General features: G+C 38.7%; 1 protein-coding gene across 2 annotated transcripts in view; it reads right to left on the bottom strand.

The window, feature by feature from the left end:
- FBLN2 (fibulin 2) overlaps nt 1-14486 on the bottom strand; it is a 152255-nt gene extending 137769 nt beyond the window's left edge. The window contains exons 1-2 of one of the 2 annotated variants that reach the window (XM_087887810.1): nt 14272-14486; nt 14002-14070 (exon numbers count right to left, since the gene is read on the bottom strand). The gene's annotated coding sequence lies outside the window, so the exon portion shown is untranslated. Of the gene's footprint in view, nt 1-14001; nt 14071-14207 lie in introns of both variants that reach the window. The other variant, XM_034437732.3, reaches the window with a different exon arrangement.
- Between the last annotated feature and the right edge of the window lie 3288 nt (nt 14487-17774).

Below are 17774 nucleotides of genomic sequence, written 5' to 3'. Positions count from 1 at the left end.
ACCAGCAAATACCACCTCTGGCTGGCTCCAGAGTGGGGTGGGAATGGAGATTTTGCAATATCATTTCCCTGCCATGCCCACCAAGCCACGCCCACAAAACCGGTAGGGAAAAAAATTTGAATTTCATCCCTAGTACGAATGCTATATAGGAGAGGGAAGAACTTACATTATATAGCAATAACAGAGATATTTGGAAAAATAAATTTTCTCAAAGTTCTTCCTGATACCTATTTTTTGCGTTTCTACCCTACTGTTGCAGCTGACATAGGTAACTTAATTGATCTTGTCAGATAGCTATTATGATTGATATTGTTTCATACCAGACTATTTTGGAAAAAGATTAGTTAATTCCTGAACCAAAAAGCAAGTTGGATTTTTCAGTGCTTAAGTGTGCTTGTGTTCTTAACTGCATAGCAAATTCATAAGGGCCTAATGGAGAAGAACCGAGATTTTTCTTCTATTATGTTCCCTCCATAAGTAATCAGATGCAAGTTGGAAGCCTAAACAAGGTAGGAAAGCAATAGCAGTCATTTCCAGCAATTGATTATTCAGAATATTTACTGGAGATAGCATATACAATCTTGGAGCACTTTATTATCCACATATTGTTAAACTGGTGGTCATCATTATATTCTGATGTAGCAAATTCTATAGATTAATTACTGTATGTGCTGTAGGAAATAGCACTTCCTTTAATCTGCCCCATGTTGCTTCTTGTTTAGTTGGATGATTCTGGGTATTGTGTTATAAGAAAGATTTCCTCTCAATGTGCCCCTCTCCCCACCCAAAAAAATAAGGAAGAACTTAATTCTGATGAATGAACCCCAAAATAAAAAGTCTTTAGAAATAAAAGTAAAATTGAACAATAAATTGCTTTTTATTCCTTTGTAACATGAAAAGTATGACGTTTCTAGGGAGGGAGAAGAAAATGGGGATAAGAATATTTTGTTGCTGTAATATTAGAGACTACAGAGAATGATATAGTCTCATGATGAGTTGTTGATGATTCCCAACTCATCTGAGGGAAGGGATTAATAGTCCCAATGGTTTTCACTTCAAAGAAGTAGGTCCTTCACTTCTTTCTGCAAATGGATAGTAAATTCTGCATTCCCCCCATTCTGCATTCTGCATTCCCCCCATTTAAATGATAATATATTATCATTTAAATTATATTCTTCAGTCTCATATTCCATTCTGTATTTTCTGTGTATAACAGGCAAAAATTATTAATTTTGGGGGGTAAGATGCATCTCGCTTTTGATCAAGTAGTCATAGCAGCATGGAATATTCCCTGATATTCAGTGAGTGGAATGTTGTTTCTAATGTTGTTACTCTGAGGATGGTAGAAAAATAAAAGGACTTTGGTACTACTGAAAAGGTACACCCAAAGCATAGGGGCTGGAAACCTTTTTTTGTGTGAAAGAAGTGCAACATACACTTTTGCTGTGAATTCCCGCTGAAAACAAAACACAAAACAAAAGATACCTAGATACACATGTAAATGACCATTATGTTATTCCCTTTCAGGATAAACAATATTATGCGGTAAGAAAGTCGTAAGAAAGAGTAAGTAAAAGAAATTAAAACTGAACAGAGGAGAAAAGAAACATCGTGAAAACTATTTTAAACACCTTCTCCATATCTCTCCATATATTTGGCCAACAACTGTTAAATAACCATCAGATCTAAAATATCATATAGCTAATATATTAATATACACCATTAACAATTTGGAGTACTATAAGACATTCCATACCAAATTTCTAGTCTAGGCATATCTTTACTGAACTGTAGAAATATTTGTTTAACATAATTAGAATCAATATGCCAAAAAAGAAAAGCCATAACTAATAATACAATGAAACAATACTTTATATAGTGTGTAGACTATATGCCTGATTAAAATCATGTACGTAGGATGTGACACAATTCAATTCAGAAATGGTCTCCAAATAAGATTGAATTGTATGTCAGATTTACTCTTTAGATATGAGTTGTTCTAGACATCAAACCATATTCCCATAGGTTAATCAACCATTCTTCCACAGAGATCAAACATCTTTTCCAATAAAAAGCATATAAAATCCTTGCAGCTATTATGATAAACATGAAAATAACTTCTAGATACAGTTCAAAATGCTGGTCATCACTTATAGAGAGATACTTTATAGCATAGGGCAGTGATGGTTAACCTTTTTGCCATCGCTTGCCAAAAATGGGGGGAGAGCAGGGGGGTCACGTGTATGTGTGTCCACACCCATAATTCAATGTGCCCTGCCCCCCCATGCGTGTGTTTGTGACCCCCTCCATTCCTCCAGCTATTGGCACGCAATGGCATGGTGGGACCGGAAAGCCCATTTTTCACCCTCCAGAGCCTTTCTAGGAGCTCGGGGAGGGCAAAAACGGCCTTCCCCACCCCCCCCACCTCCCCCGGATGACCTCCAGAGGCCAGAAACAGCCCATTTCCCAACTTCTGGTGGGCCCGGAAGGCCTGAAAATCAGCTGGCTGGCACATGCATATGCACTGGACCTGAGCTAGGGCAACCCTTGAATGCCCACAGATATGGCTCCGCGTGCCACCTGTGACACGCATGCCGTAGGTTCGCCATCACGGGCATAGGGCCTAGTTATTTGAGACACAGCCTGTCTCTTTCTACTTTTCCAGTACAATTGGATAGCATTGGTCTGTTACAAGTCCCTTCAATTAAATGTCCTCTTGCTAAACTGAGCAAACATGCTTTCTTTGTCATGCTTCCTGATCTCTAGAACAGTATCCCCTGGAAATAACCATGGCTCCAACCCTTCAAATATTCTGGAAGTCCTTTAAAACATGGTTGTTTCTCACTCCCTGGGTTAGAATGTGTGTGAAGCCACTGGTGATTTTTAAAACTCTTGTTATTGTTATATTAACCCTTTCTTAAATTATACATTCTTGTTCTTGAAATCATATTCCTTTCTTAAATTCTTTTATAAATTATTTTATGGAATCAGAAGGCCTCAAAATCTAATTTTAAAAAATCAAACGTAAGTAAGTAAGTAAATAAGTAAGTAAGTAAGTAAGTAAGTAAGTAAGTAAATAAAAGAAAAATGAAGAGAGAGATTCAGTATGGAAATAAGCTTCTGGAATTCTTTCTAACCCATTTAGCTTTTATTCACAGGAGACATCAGCATTTTCTGCCAAGTACAATTCAGTATAATGAAATGTAGATCTGGATCGCTTTAAGAGGAAAATAGACTATATCAAGTTCTATTAGGCATGATGGTTATAGATTAGCTCCAAGGTCAGAAACAGCATACCTCTCAATGCAGGGGTGGGTTCTACTTACCTTTACTACCGGTTCGTAATGGGGCCGCGTGCGCGAATGAAGCATTCTGATGATGTCGGGGTTGGTGGGCAGAGCCTCCCACTGGTTTTACTATCAGTTCTATAGAACCGGTGCAAAGCGGGGGCAACCCACCACTGTCTCAATGGCAATATTCCTAATATTGTTCATGGAGGAATTCAGATTGCACTCACATCTTAAGAACTTCTCATAGAGATCTGAAAGATTCCTGCCAGAATAAAATGCTAGTCTACCTAGAAGAGCTAGTTAACCTAGAAAAGCTATGTAAATTCTACACAAAGGTTCAATGTGAAGGCAAGTTGATTACATTTCTGACTCATAGTGGATTTCTTAACCTGGAAATTGGAAACTTGGAATTTGGAAATAGATGCAAAGCTGTGAGCTGAAAAATATGCCTGCAAATCACTTTAGAACATTTCAAATTGATCTAGTACTTCAGTGGGCTTTATGGCATTTCTGGCTTTGGCAGAATGTTGCCTATTATTGCAGCTTTATTCCATGTGTATTTAAAATGTGAGCAAGAGGAGAAGGTTGAAAGGTAATCATTAAGTTTTATCATCTCTGCAAATTCTATTATAAAAACATTTCTTCATTGCAGGTATTATGAAACATAAGCAACACTTAAAAGCCTGTTTCAACACTATATTTCTATTAGCAAAGAGCTTGGGAAAAGTATAAACTTGCTGCTGTTTGTATCTTGCTCTTCTGCTAGAGCAAGATACAATACATTCAAGCAGTTCTTCTGAATGACAAAGGGAGAGGAAAAATGAACTCCAATGCTTCTGTTGTTTTTAATCTTGTCACAAAGATGCTTTCTGTCAAAAGGCAACTGGACATTCTTGTTTTGCTTGAAGATGTTTCACTTCTTATCCAAGAAACTTCTTCCGCTATGGATTCTCACTTCTTTTTGGATGAGAAGTGAAATGTCTTCAAGCGAAACAAGTTGCCTTTGAAAGAAAGCATCTTTGGGATAACCATGACCTGCTTGACTGAGAATCTCCATAAACAAGAAAAAGCCTTAGTTTTTTTCCCCATTATTGGTGGTTTCATACCTTTTCGCACTAAGGTCTAAATCACACATGATTTACAATAATCATGAAACAAATATGTTCTGGCAATATCTTTTTCTGTTCTATCCCCACAACCATGCTATCTGAGACAGGCACCACAAGTTCATGCAAGAAAATATCTTTATTTGTTACTTCAAGCTAAGGAAATACTTCATCCGTCCCTTCCCAGTCAGCTCTCCTGTTGCTGTTTTGATGTTGTCTCACTAAGACATGGATACAGCAACATCTGACATGGCAATAAAAATACTCAGCATGAAGCATGTGTTGTCAAGTACACTAGAAAGATGTGTTTCTTATGTTCCCCAGGATTCAAGTTGTTCCTGGTAGATTAATGCTTAGAATCAACATGACAAGACTTTGTCCTGAGGAAAAGAAGAAAAAAAAAAGATTCCATCCTACAACCTACGGGCTTTCTTTTTTTCCTTTTTAATTGTCAGCATTTGAAAGAGTTTGGAAGCCTCGCATTATAGGGTTCACCAAATTCTTTGAAACCTTTATATTTGCTCTGGCTAATTTAGGGATCAAGAAAATTAATTTGGGCAGAAGAATGTTTAAAAAGAAAGATTTTTTTTACAAGTTTCAGACATACTGAATTATACCTGTGTTAGAATACCTTAGCATTTTACTTCCCAGATTAGTAACGTGTGGCTTGTTACTCACTCACTTTACGTTTTTGCACATTTTAAATTTGATTTATCACTTTTGTAATTCTCAGAGAACTTGGCAGGGATGGAAGGTGTCATTTCTCTCCATGGCTAAAGATTCTTGCTAAAGATTCTTTTTCTTCCCACAACTTTCCCTGTAACTCTCACATTTCATGCTGCATAGTTTGGGCATGCTTCATTAACCATCTTCTAAGCCCCATTCTTATAGGGTCTTATAGGTTTTTCCTACTTTTGGACTCATTAAGCTTGATTTTTTAATCTTTAATCAGGGGAGTTAAAATTTTCTATGAACTGGGACAATCTAGCCACTTCCTTTCCAATCCCCCAACAAATTACTCCTGCCATTTACGGAATATCCATGGACTTTTGTAAAGTTCAGAGTAGGTATTTCTCAATGAAGCAAATTAATGGGAAACAATATAGACAAACAATATAGATAAACAATATAGGGCAAGGGTCGAAACAATAGCTCACCTGACTGGATTCTTCTAGGGCAAGTAGGATGGCAGAGATCCCCTCTGTCCCAGTTTTCCCAACAAGCCACTTTTTAGAAGTCTAGGCCCCATTAGCTTTGCACCAACTGCACCCACCAGAACTGCAGCTCTGTAGATGCTAGAGTGGCAGGCTATTTTATCAGTTTTGTGCAAGGCTGAAATATTGGAAGTAAGTGGAGGACATCCCACAATTGAACTATTTCAGTTTCAACCTTTGTATTCCTCTGAATGATATTCAGACAATGAAAGAAAGTAAATAAGTAAGACAGAAGTGGGTCTTTGCTGATGATATTAAAAAAAGGAGAGGAGGAGGCAAGAAATCCTAGCTAGAAGTGCTCTTCTCAAAAAAGTCTCTCCTAAATTCTTTGGCTCATTTTTATGTTTTCTATTTCTGTCATTTTATTTAATTCAGGTTCATCAAATAGGAAAAAAGCCAAAAACAAAGCCTAGAGACCCACCCTGTTCCTGTCACAGTGCCATGATTGACAGAAATATTCCCACTGACTGTCAATATGGTGAAGAGGAACTGTAGCATAGCCAAAAAAGTTATTTTATTAATCAAGCAGTGCATCATCCAGATAATACTAACTAGCAGTGACTTTGAATATATGCCCAAAAAAAAAAAAAAAAAAAAAGGCAAGATAGGGATATGCAATGAGGTTAACAAATTGCACAAGCACATAGCAACATAGTTTTCTGCTGATGCAAGTCTCAGCAGTGGAACTAAAGACAATGTGATTACAATATAGTTGAACAAGCACTGCAGCACATATTTGTCCAGGGCAATATTCACACTCCCCAAGAAGGATGCCTGATGTTAATATGGCTCAGGTGGATTCAACTCTGTATCTCCTGAATCAGGACGGATGTTTAAAAGACTAGAGGCAGCAGAAATGTAGAGACAGCTGTTTTTCATATAAGAAAAGACTGAATGACAGAGAAGTCAATTAAGAAGACTGTTAACAACTACTCGGCTTCAGAGTGATGAAGACCCTCTAATGCCTGATGGAAAGAAGAGAAACAAGGAAAGAAAAAACAAACACCAAGCCTGATTTTGCCTTAATCTCTAAACCTTTTCTTGATGCTACCAATCATCAATAAGAGCCATTTTCACTCATTTAGGAGCTTTTCCTTGTGAAGTTTTTTTACTTGTGCCCAGGGAACTTGTTCTCACCGGGATTCCAGATGTAAGAAGTAACTAGCCTCACTAATGGTGAGTGGAGCAAGGAAACTAAGTGAGGATACCATGAGGTGGGTGGGTGGTTCTCCCCCACCCCACTCTGTCAGTTTGGCAGCCCTGCACTGAAGAACATATGGTTCTCTAGATGTTGTTGAATTCCAGCTGTGTGAGATCTGACCAATACAGCCAATAACAAAAGATTATAGAGATAGTAAACCAAACATTTAATGTAGCACACATTTGCGACCTCATATTTAATTTAAAGTATTCAGTATTTTGTCACACAGGGAATTCTGAGGATCAAGTATGGCGGATTAAAGCAAAAATAAGAATAAAATACTGATGATGCTGTTGGCAAGAAACAGGTTATCTTCTAGGTCAGGGGTGTCAAACTCACATCGTCACGGCATTGTCACATGATGTATCATGACTTTTTCTCCTTCGCTAAACTGGGCATGGGTGTGGCCAGCATGTGATGCATCCGGCCCCCAGGCCACAAGTTTGACACCCCTGTTCTAGATCCATCAAAGTCCACCAAAAACACTGTAGAACAGCTTCCTTTTGAATGTGCCAAGAGCGGCTTGGTGGCAGGGGATTTAGGAGCCATAAATAATGTCTATATCTTTTCTTTTCCAGCCTGAGGTATACAGTACCTGAATGTATCTGGTATCTGGACCTGTTTGTTTATTTTCTTGTTATCTGGAGCAACTTTTAGACAGTTTCTTCTCTCCCTCAAACCCATTGCCACTTAAAAAATAAAAGCAAACCTTCTTCATAGCCATCATACAAATATTCAAGATAGATAATTCTCTTCTTCTGCCTGTGATATGAGCATTATAAACCATTTCTTCCCAAATAGTTGAACAAATGTCTCAGCCCAGTTTTATTTTGTTCCATTTACTTATTTGTAGAGCCGAGGTGGTGCAGTGGTTACAGGTGGTACAGTACTGCAGGCTACTTCAGCTGACTGCTAGCTGCAGTTCGGCAATTCAAATCTCATTGGCTCAAAGTTGACTCAGCCTTCCATCCTTCCAAAGTGGGTAAATTGAGGACCCAGATTGTTGGCGGGCAATATGCTGACTTTGTAAACCGCTTAGAGAGGGGTGTAAAAGCACTATGATGCAGTATAGATGTCTAAGTGCTATTGCTATTTCAGGAGGAAAAACTGGAAGGATAATTTATGTAAGATGATGTTTAGCTACTCAGAAATACTGTCATGCAACCATCAATGGATTGCAGAATAGATGCATGTTCATCCGAAACAGACATGAGATATCTTTAAATTTTTGATACACAATGTGTAAAAATAAAGTAAAAGCTTGTACATGAGGCCATGACATAGTGCAGTAATGGTTCACCTTTTCGGCACCAAGTGCCAAAACTGGAACACTGGAGCATCAGAACCTGGAAGAGAGCAGCTAGCCAGTGCGCATGCACACGGTGGCCAGCTGCTCTTCCAGGTTCCATTGCGCACATGCGTGCCACCCAGCTGCTCTCTTCTGGGTTCCATTGTGCGCATGTGCGCCGGTCAGCTGGTCTTTGCGCGAAGACCAGCTGTCCAGCACACATGCACGTGACGGAACCTGGAAGACCAGCTGGTGACAGCACGCGTGCCCACAGAGAGGGCTCTGCATGCCACCTCTGGCACACGTGTCATAGGTTCACCATCACGGACATAGTGTAACATCTGTATCTTATTGCTTTCAGAACTTAAGGCAAGGCGGACTATATTTATCCTTTGGACATATCTGATGGTTTTTAAATTACATATTTAGATCTCTGCAAAAAATTCTAATTTTAAAGAAAGATATCTCTTCAGACGCTAGCCCGTCCATCTTTTTTTATTTTCACATTTTCAATCCAAAAGGTATACTCTGAACATAGCAGTTTGGGATTTTTTTCACAGGAAGATGGAAGTTAATTCTTCCTGAATACACACACACACACACACACACACACACACACACACACACACACACAAGAGCACACTTTCTTCCTATCTTATTTTTGGGATTTATTTCTTAAATCTCAGAGAAGTTATATTATTAAACATAAATATGCTAAAGAAGTTACTTCTCTCTGATTATCCCCTCAGCATTTAATTCTATAAACAAATGTGAAAAACTATTAACCACAAAATGTCTATCCCAAACTAGCCCTACCCCTTTTTTACCACTTAAATGTCTTGGCTGGGGATTAAGAGTGTAATCTGTAACCTTTTTGCTGGAAGTAAATTTTGGAGAAGATGTGAATAAGACTGTACAGTTAATCTTTTCATTTCCTCTCCATTCTATCTTCTCCTCACCCCTGGGCCCCCCAATTAATGAATGCTTCTCTTCCTACTGTTCTGTTTAATGTTTAATAGCACTTAAAAAAAGATAATTCATTTAAAGGCAATTTGATGAAGCTGACGGATAAACTTAAAATTAAAATCTGCATACAGATTTACTGGGCATGCATATACAGGTAATCTTCCACTTAACAAACATGTGTTTAGCAACCATTTGAAGTTATGATGAAGCTGAATAAAGTGACTTATAACCAATCCTTACACTTAGTGCCTCTGAAGTCACTTTATTTTTTTTATTTTTATATGCCGCCCTTCTCCGGAGACTCAGGGCGGCTTACAATGCGTTAAGCAGTAGCCTTCATACTTTTGTATATTTTATACAAAGTCAGCTTATTGCCCCCACAAACTGGGTCCTCATTTTACCCACCTTATAAAGGATGGAAGGCTGAGTCGACCTTGAGCCTGGTGAGAATTGAACTCGCAGTAATTGCAGGCAGCTGGATGTTAAATGCTGCCTTAGTAGGAGGCATTAGCCTCCTACGCCACTCAGGCTCCTTGATCAAAAGTCAGACAATCAGCATGGACTGATGATAGTTGCAGTGTCCCGGGATCACATGATCGCCATTTGCGATCTTCCCAGCTTCTGACAAGTAAAATCAATGGAGGAAACAAATTCCCTCAATGACCATGTGCTTCACTTAATGACCGCAATGATTTCCTTAACAATCATGACAAAAAATTCATAAAATAGAGCATTTCTTAACAATTTGTTCACTTAGTGATGGACGCATACAGCCATGCACAAGCTTAAAAAGAGACTTTATCGGCACGAAGCATTGAGCATTCTGCTAACGCTTGTCAATTTCTATATTCATGTTCCAAGAATAAATACTGTATACTCAGTTCACAGAGAAATGGAGTAGATGCATGTAGATAAACGTATTCATGGGAATTGTTGTGGCTTGTTGGAAATTTTTACTGAGCTGATGGCGTAAAGGAGATTATAAGGAGTTATACAGATACCAACTGCTTATACATTTCTTTTGCTAGGAGCTGGGCAAAATCAAAAGGAAATGGACATTGATCGAGAACTATTTCAATATTCCTAATTAATGTAGTCTTCCGAAGAGGTATATCAAAGGCAGGCTTATCTGTCTTTGTAAACAACTCAGGGTAATCTTCTTCCATAATCTTATCCAGTTGTTTAAATAGATACCCTTTACAAGGGAACTGTCCAGCAAAAGAAAAAACCAACTGTGTAGACAGTACTGCTGTTACAGTACCTTCAATGTGATGCTGCATTTCAAAGGGATTTCTTTAACCTAGGGCGTTGCATTGTTACTGAACACCTTGCAGGAATCATTCAGAGCTGATCTTTTTCTCAGTGTATAAAACTTAGCCCACATTAGCCAAGTTAAATGACATATAATATGATGATAAATATTATAAGCCAGTGTTTCTCAACCTTGGCAATGTTAAGATGCATGGAATTGACTGGCTGGGGAATTCTGGGAATTGAAGTTCATACATTTTAAAGTTGCCAAAGTTGAGAAACACTGCTGTAAGTTAACTAGATAAGGATTTATTCCCACTTAGATGGCCTACCGATTCGATTTGCAATCATTTTCCAATACTCACAATAAGTATTTGCTTTCATTTCTGCTATTTTTTCAGTGATCTTTCAACCATCAACGATTTCCCTGAGTATCATCCCAAATGAATATTTTTCTCTTCTTTTGCTGTCTCCACCAAAAACCTCAGTTATCATTATGCTGTCTTTCACCCAGATTTATGAGTTCAACTATAATAATACAAATTAGGCACAAGGAACCTATTCTAGTTTGAGGGACGGGCTTCTTTTACTTGTTCAAACTTTATTTTATGGAGAAACATTTTATGGAGAAACATTAAGCTATGCCAGCTTTCATCTGTCTAAAGTAATTGAATCCTGCTAGTTTTATCACTTCAAGAAGAACGACATTTTCTGAGCCACAAATCTATTAATGCCAGCAGAAGAAATCAATACATCAAAAATAGCTCAGTCTTTTATCTGCCAGTTTCTTTTCCTATCACACTTTATTTGATTGTTTACAATACATTAATTTTTTGGAACCTGCAATTTCTATTTTAGGACTTTAAGAATCAACATGTTTTCTTGATTCATAGTTCTTCTGTTCTTTTTTCTTTTCTTTCTTGCAATAGTTATAAGTTATAAGTTTCACCAGTGCAAAATACTTTATAGAGTAGAAAACTAAGGTCTCTCTTCCAAAGAGCTTGCCATCTAAAAAATTTTTCTGGGAAACAACAGATGAAGGACAGAAAAAGTGGAAGTATCATTAACATAGAAGAAATATGACACTCTTTCAGTTGCATATGTTTATACTTAATCTATAGCATGAGTTGAAGTAGAATTTGAGAACTAGAGAATTGCAACTGAAGATTTATCATAAAAGGTATTTTAAGAGAATGTTTTATAAAAACTAAGAGGTGTGTTATCTTACTAGAGATGCTTTGGAAAAATGGTCAAGGACAGCCAAGTAGAAAGAAAACAGTCTGAGAAAAGAAAAAAGTTGTAGGTAACAATGGACACTGAACCAAAAGGAATGACAGCCCAGGAGATATGAACCAGCAATCTCAAAAATTTTGATATTTGGCAGCAGCAGGTTGAGTACATGTGAAAATATACAGATGATACAGTGGAGCCTGCAACAATATTAGGGAGAGATTATTTGAGACTGAACTGATTTTTATTTTATTTTTTGCCAAGTAGACAAAGGATATTTTTCTACTATTGTCAGACACAAACAATGCCCAAACTAGATACCACTGAGGCTCCAACCCAGGGAAGGAAAGCTTCCATTCATACAATAACAAGCAGGAGGATAATCAGGGAAGGCCTGAATCATGGAGACCACTGATTAAAGTGAACAAAAGAATGTATCATCTAAATCTGAAAACTGCAAAAACATTAAGAATGAAAATAATACCTAGTCTGCAGTACAATTCTATTTCCAGTGTACTTTATCCATCTTTTTTACAGAATACATGCTTTTGGATACCCCATTAATTTCCTCCTCCAATTTTACCAAACCTTCAATACTGTTGGTTGTACTTTCTTTAACTGCATGTACTTCAACCATCTTGTCTTTTGAATTTCTATTGGTTTTACATTAAAAATATGTAAGTGCTCATGTCACTAGTCTTACCTACATCACAGTTCTTTACTGAAGGCCTTTCTTTAATCCCATTGGCATGAAAGATGATTCAGAGATGAATCACTTCTCCCCCCCCAACATTCCCAAGTGGCAGCTTCAGTGTCAAAGGGACCGAAATAAGCAGAGAGAAGGAGATAGATATTGAATTGTTTCAGAAAATGATTTACTGTATACTCACATACTACTACTATGGAAGGGGCTACTTCAAATGATCCCAATTGTTCACATACCACAGACGAGATCCAAACGTTGAATGGAATCACAAAAACTTACTATGAACTTACTCAGATTCCTTGATTTTATAGGATCTACCCCAAATATTATATAATAAAAATCCAGATCCAATTCATTGCTTTCTAGCTGGCACAGAAATTTTGTAAAATGGATCAGTGCTGCAGACAAGAGGCCAGTTTGTTCATCCAAAGAGAGTAGAACTTATGGAAAAATTAAAGGACTTCTACATGTACTCTTCATTTTTTCCTATCTGCTTTACTCATTTTGCAGTGGTGCAGGGAAAGAATGTTTAAAGCTCTCTTTCTTGGGTGTAGCTACATATTTTACCTTATACAGATATAACCAAGCAAGAGCAGAATAAAACTTCATTCCAAGGTCAATTTGGTTATTTCTAGGTAGTAATTATGTGTTGGGTTTCATGTATGATATATCTGGCCAGAGGTCATTAGCCTTCCAGTCTAGTATCCCTGAGATAAGTTAGAATCATAAAACTCCCATGATTCAAAGTCTTTGGCCATTCTGGTTGGGAAACCCAAAAGGCATCATCCCAAAGAATGTAGAAGGTACTAAGTTACGATATATTTACACAGTTCCACTCTCCCATCTTTCCAATTTGCTCAGTGGTGGGAACCCCTCCCCCCACTTCCTTTTAACTTTTTCCAGAAAGAGTTTCAGGATTTGGGGATGCATATTTGAAAGAACAGAGTGAGGTTTATTTATTTTATTTACTGGTGTTTAGTCCTCTTCTGTCACCATAAACTTTTCTCAAAAAGCCTCACTTAATTACCAAAATGCCTCTGCCCAGGGAATTGTTTGCAGCCTAGCTGAAGTTAAAACAACAACAATAAAAAAAAAAAACGTGTGGTCTTTTGTTTCCCCCCACACTTCCTTCGGGTACTAGTGCCATGATTTCATTTTCATATTGCTTCCCCCCTCCCCCTCCTTTCCCGAATGACTTATTCTGGCTTCTTCTACCATTTCCCATCCAATCGCCCAGAAGCAGATTTGCTTTTCCCCTTTGCGTCTCCATCACTTCTTAGCAGGACCTCCTGCAGCTCAGTCACATTAACTGAGCCCCCTCCAAGTCCCCAGCTTTTCACTTCCAAAGTTCAGCTCGTGTTGTGCTCCTTCCTTTGCGTCCGAAAAGCAGCCCGGTTTCCCAGAGAAAAGTCGGTGGTGGAGAGGTACCCTGCCTTGGCTCGCCCCCCACTCCCAGGCTACCTGGTCCCTGGGCACCGGGAGCTCAATCCTGAAGGGAGCCTCCGTCTTCCGAGCCTGGGAACGGAGGGAGATTGAGGGTGTCTCAAAGTTGACCAAAGGGTGTCTCCGCTTCGGAGGTGGACCTGATATGTACTCGAAAGCTTCCAGAGTCTTTCCCGAAGACTGGCTTTCACGTCTCCTGTTCAGCAGCAACCCCCTTTCCTGGCTTTCTCCAGCGTCCCCCCCACCATTTCAACCCCACGATCGGTCAGTTCTGCCCTTCCCACTCAACCCACCACCCAAACTTACCCCATATGCACGCAACTGTCAGGCGCCGTTGTGCTACTCTGTGCTGCCGCGCCGCCGTCACTAGTGCAGCTGCCAAAGAAAAAAAAGAAAAAAAAAGTTGGGTGGGGGGGAGCCAGAGAAACCGGGAGGGGAAGGAGAAGGAAGGAGGGACTTTTTAAAAGAAGAGCACAAGGAAACCGACCAACTGCAGAACTTGTTTATCTAACCTGAAACCCGGAGGCTGGGGTCTATCAGTCATCGTTAAGACCCCCTTGATGTCTCTCCACCCACCTCTTCCTCTCTCCACGTAGTAGAAGCGCTGCCTTCCTCCGTCTTTAGAGTAAAGTTTTGTCAGAAGGGCGAACTGGGTGGAGGAAGAAGTCCATGGGACTTCGGATGAGAACCAGGACTAATACAAACTAGGTGGGCAGCGGGGTTGGAGAGACGGGATGGGGCACGAGATCCCCAGGAAGCGAACTTGGCTTGTAAAGAAGCGGGAAAAAGTTAGAAAAGGAATCTGGGGGGTGGAAGGATGGAAATATTTCACTCTGGAATTAAAGAGGCGATTTTAGTGAAGACTAACTCCATCCCCCTAAAGGCACTGGACACAGTAGCTCCCTGCAGAGAGCAAACCACAAGTACATATATCCCTTTCAACAATCAAAAGACAAGTTGCACATATTGAAATAACGGAAGTTTTTTTTTTTCTAATTGAATCAGAAAAGAGAAAGGGAGGGATGCCAATCCATGCTGTGCAAGGTGATTTAAAGGAAAGAGTAATGGAAGATGCACTACATTTTCATTTCACTGAGAAAGAAAAAGAACTGGTACATAATTTAAAGTTACAATTTGCAATAAATAGTTTTTTAAAAAATCTTGGATAAAGAGTGGCTTCACCTAAACATTTGCAATCTGTAATTTGACAAAGGAGAAATGAAAGAGGCAGGGGAAAAGAGGTATACCTGGATCTTACTATCATATGTGATGGACATGTGGAGAAGCAAAGAAGTATAGGACAAAAATAAAGACATGGTTGGAAAAGTTGACAAAACAATGTATTGAGGTAAAACCAAAAATATTGTATGTTTCTTACCTGAAACATATAATAAAGAGAATGCATATTTAATTATTCATGTATTAACCGCAGCTAGAATTGTATTTGTACAACATTGGAAAAGTGAGGAGATTCGGTTTCCTTGTCTTCGGCGACGGCGGCGCTCTTTGAAGCTCCGCCAGCCCCGCCGCCTGTAGAGCCGCTTCGAGACGAAGAAGCGGCTCGAAAACTTCTAAATCCATAGGATTGAAGAAGGAGAGATCGCAGGGCACAGGTTGAGCCCCTGTAACCCCCCAGGGAAGTTTCTGGGGAGAGAACAGGCGTGGCTCCCTCCCAACCTGCTGGAACTCCGGGCGACGTGGGACGATTCTGCCTTTGCAGAACAAGCCGGCTGCAGGAAACTTAAAGCGAAAGAACCAGTTTTAATAAACAGCGAAACTACCTGAATCCTGAAATTTGGAAACGCAAGTATTAGCACTTTGTTGACTTTTCAATCTGAGAAAATGCGAGTGAGTGAAAGTGCTTTGAAAAAACATGGCGCCTAGCTTCAGAGTTAACGAGCCAGCGAGTGTGGATTGGTGAAGTTACTTTGTTTTGTTACAAAGTTTCCAAGTTGCTACTAAGCTGCCTTGCTTGTTATAAGAGAAACAACTGGGAAATTTTTTCCCTTTTCAATATTGGACTTTGCTTTATTTTAACCCTTATTTGATCAAATCTGGGGGACTTTTTTAGAAGTCTTTGTGCAGGAGGGAAAGGAAAAGGAACTTCCCTCTTTAGAAAAACTAGATCACGAGCCAGGATGGCTTCAAAGAAGCAGGAAGGGAAGGCATTAGGGGGGGGATCCCCCACACACAAACATCAAACGCAACTTCCCCCTGCTCAACAGCTACAAACTCAGAAAAAAGAATTTGATGTGGGAGATTTAAAAGAATTTATTTCTAAAACTTTGGATGACAAATTTCAAAAATCTCAACAGGAGATAGATGATAAACTTCAAAAATCACATCAGGAATTTATGCAGGAAATTAATGAAGTTAAAGACATGGTGAAACAGAATCAAAATAAGGTGACCAAAAAAATATCAGAAGTGGCGTCTGGCCTGGCAGAATTTATTGGGAAAGTTGATTTTAAAGTTGAAGAATTCAAATCAGAAGTTAATGTTAAGATGAAAGACAATGATTATAAAATTGATGAAGTTGACAATAAAATGCAGAGAATTGAAGATGAGATTGTTATGATACAATTCCGGGCGATGGAATTTGCCATACGGCTTCGGGGAATTCGAGAGGAGGAGAGACAGGACTTGAGACAGGTTTGCTCTGAAGCCTTGGCTAAGATTTTACAAGCTAATCCTGATTTGGTATTTCATAAAATAGATAAAATTTACAGAGTGAACTCTTGGGTGGCCAGACAAAGACAACTGCCTAGAGATGTGGTCATATACTTTACTGAGAGAGAAATTAGAAATGATATCCTGCAAAAATCTTTTCACACTTCTGTACAAGTGGGGGGCTCACGACTTGAAATTTTTAAAGAATTACCTCCTAAAATGCTGAAAGCTAGAAAAGAATTTGGTTTTCTTGTTAAGAAATTGAAAAATTTACAGATACCCTTCCGGTGGGACGCACCAGCTGGGATAATTTTTAGATATAAGGGAGAAGGATATCGGTTGAATACCGTGGAGAAGGCACAACACTTTTACAGTACTATTCTTAAGGAAAGAACACCATCTCCACGTACATCTACAGTTTTGGAGATTAAGGAGAGTGAAGAGAGGCAATTGAAAGAACAGTCTAAGCAGGAATTAGAAAACGTGCAAGGTGCAGAAGGAGGTTTTTTGAGTGAGCCCTTGTTGGATTCTTCTCCAATTTTGGATTTGATTCAGTTGACTGAAGTTAAAGATCAACGTATAACTAGAGCTCAATCCAAGCTACTTAAACAAAAGCAACAACAACAACAGGAAAGACAAGACAAGAAGGCAGTTAAGAGTACCGTACAAGAGAGTGGAGCTATGGGAGGAGCGAGATCGAAGCTCTCGGATGAACTTCAAATATTTTGCTCTGCGCTCCAGAAAGAGGCTGATGACCTTTAAGTGTCTATCTTGGAATGTCAATGGGTTGAATTCAGCACAGAAAAGGAAGAAATTATTTACATATTTGAAACAATTTAATAATGATATAATATGTTTACAAGAAACGCATATCACAACTCAAGATCAAAAATATTTGATAAACTCAAAACTAGGAGCACATTATATATCTTCAACTTCGCAGAAAAAGAATGGTGTGGTTATTTATGTAAATAAAAAATTAACAGCGAAAGTTATAGAAGCAGATCAAGATGGTAGGTTTGTAGCAATTGAATTGCTCACAGCAAATGGCCAAATTCTTTTGATTGGAATTTATGTTCCCAACCAACAACAGGATTATTTTTATAAGATGTTACATACTAAAATATTGCAATGGGACTACAGATCTATTTTAATTATGGGAGACTGGAATGGAGTAATTGATTCTAAACTAGATAAAAAGAGCTTGGCAAAGTCTAGAATTAGACTACCACAGACTTTTTTTGATATGAAAGAAGATATGGAATTAAAAGATGTTTGGAGAATACATAATCCAAATGAATTGGATTACACTTTCTTTTCTGATAGACATAGATCCTTTTCTAGGATTGATTTTATCCTGTTGTCAAATGATCTACTTGTTAAGACAAAAAGAACAAAGATTTTTCCAAG

Source organism: Pantherophis guttatus, chromosome 2, assembly GCF_059756535.1.
Source record: "Pantherophis guttatus breed Tessera chromosome 2, ASM5975653v1, whole genome shotgun sequence".
NCBI classification, from domain to species: Eukaryota; Metazoa; Chordata; class Lepidosauria; order Squamata; family Colubridae; genus Pantherophis; species Pantherophis guttatus.
This window is presented reverse-complemented; position numbering and strand designations above follow the sequence as displayed.